The sequence below is a fragment of the Hemitrygon akajei genome, unplaced genomic scaffold (genome assembly GCF_048418815.1).
Source record: "Hemitrygon akajei unplaced genomic scaffold, sHemAka1.3 Scf000137, whole genome shotgun sequence".
Taxonomy (NCBI): Eukaryota; Metazoa; Chordata; class Chondrichthyes; order Myliobatiformes; family Dasyatidae; genus Hemitrygon; species Hemitrygon akajei.
Window position 1 is genome coordinate 88,282 of NW_027332023.1, and position 1,730 is coordinate 90,011.

Below are 1,730 nucleotides of genomic sequence, written 5' to 3' on the forward strand. Positions count from 1 at the left end.
ACCCAGACCAGTCGCGCAGGAGTTTCCTTTCAGAAAACTATACAGGCTTTGTCCTATCTTGTCATGTGCCTGCAGGTACTCCGTAATCTCATCCCTAACATCGATTCCGATAACTTCCCAACCACTGATAACTGGCTAACAGACCTTCTTAAATAGTGAAATAACATTTGCAATTTTTCTGTCATCCGGTACGCCAGAATCTATGGATTCTTGAAAGATTATTGTTAATGCCTCCACAATCTGTAACCTTAAAAATGTGGGGGTATAGCTCAGTGGTAGAACATTTGACTGCAGATCAAGAGGTCCCTGGTTCAAATCCAGGTGCTCCCTTCAAAAATAAAAAAGTGACCACAGCGATGATATAGAATGTAATTTCATTTATTGAAGTTTAATGGCGCTAAGTGAGAGGTGTTAAATTTTGCTAGTACTGGTCAAAATAGGCCACACAAGGTAAATGGTAGGGCACTGAGGAATGCAGTAGAACAAAGTGATCTAGGAATAATGATGCATAGTCCCCTAAAGGTGGAATTTCATGTGCATAGGTTGGTGAAGAAATCGTTTGGTATGCTGGCCTTTATAAATTAGAGAATTGAGCATATTGAGAATTGGGATGTAATGTTAAAATTGTACAAGGCATTGGTAAGGTCAAATTTGGAGTATTGTGTACAGTTCTGGTCACCGATTTATAGGAAAGATGTCAACAAAATAGAGAGAGTACAGAGGAGATTTACTAGAATTTTACCTAGGTTTCAGCGCCTAAGTTACCGAGAAAGGTTGAACAAGTTAGGTCTTTATTTGTTGGAGCGTATAAGGTTGAGGGAGGCTTTGATAGAGGTATTTAAAATTATGAGGGAGATAGATAGAGTTGACATGGATGGGCTTTTTTCATTGAGAGTAGGGGAGATTCTACCAAGAGGACATGAGTTGAGAGTTAAGGGGCAGAAGTTTAGGGGTAACACGAGGGGGATCTTTTTACTCAGAGAGTGGCAACTGTGTAGATCGTGCTTCCAGTAGAAGTGGTAGAGGCAGGTTCGATATTGTCCTTTAAACAAAATGGATAAATATATGGACAGGAAAGGAATGGAAGGTTATTGGCTGAGTGCAGGTCGGTGGGACGAGGTGAGAGTAACCGTTCGGCACGGATTAGAAGGGCCCAGATGGCCTGTTTCCGTGCTGTAATTGTTATATGGTTATATGGTTAATCTCTCCCGCTACTTTCGTCAGAACCCGAGAGTGCATTCCATCAGGTCCAGGAGCAGGTAGCTTCCTGAGCACTTTCTCAGTCGTAATTTTTCCTGCACAAACTTCACTTCCCTGACGCTCCTGAATGTCCGGTATACTGCAGAAGTCTTCCACTGTGAACACTGATGCAAAATACGCATTCAGTTCCTCTGTCATCTCTGTATCTCTCATTGCAATATCTCCCGCGTCATTTTCTATTAATCCTATATCTACCCTCGACTCTCTTTTACCCTTAATGTACTTAAAACAGCTATTGGTATCTTCATTGATATTTGTCACCAGGATCCTCTGTAATTCATCGTTTCCTTCCAAATGACCTTCTTTGTTTACTTCCGCAGGTTCTTAAAAGCTCCCCAATGTTCTATCTTCCCACTAGCTGTGGTTTCCTTTTACGCCCCCTCTTTTGCTTTTACTTCGGCTCTGACTTCACTTGTCAGCCACGGTAGTGTCCTTCCTCCCTTTGAAAATGTATCATTATTTTTCTTTCC

General features: G+C 41.6%; 1 non-coding gene across 1 annotated transcript; it reads left to right on the top strand.

Annotated features, from left to right (window-relative positions):
* The first annotated feature begins 258 nt into the window (after positions 1–258).
* On the top strand, positions 259–330 carry trnac-gca (transfer RNA cysteine (anticodon GCA)). The gene has a single exon. It is a non-coding gene; the product is annotated as a tRNA-Cys (tRNA).
* Positions 331–1,730: the final 1,400 nt, after the last annotated feature.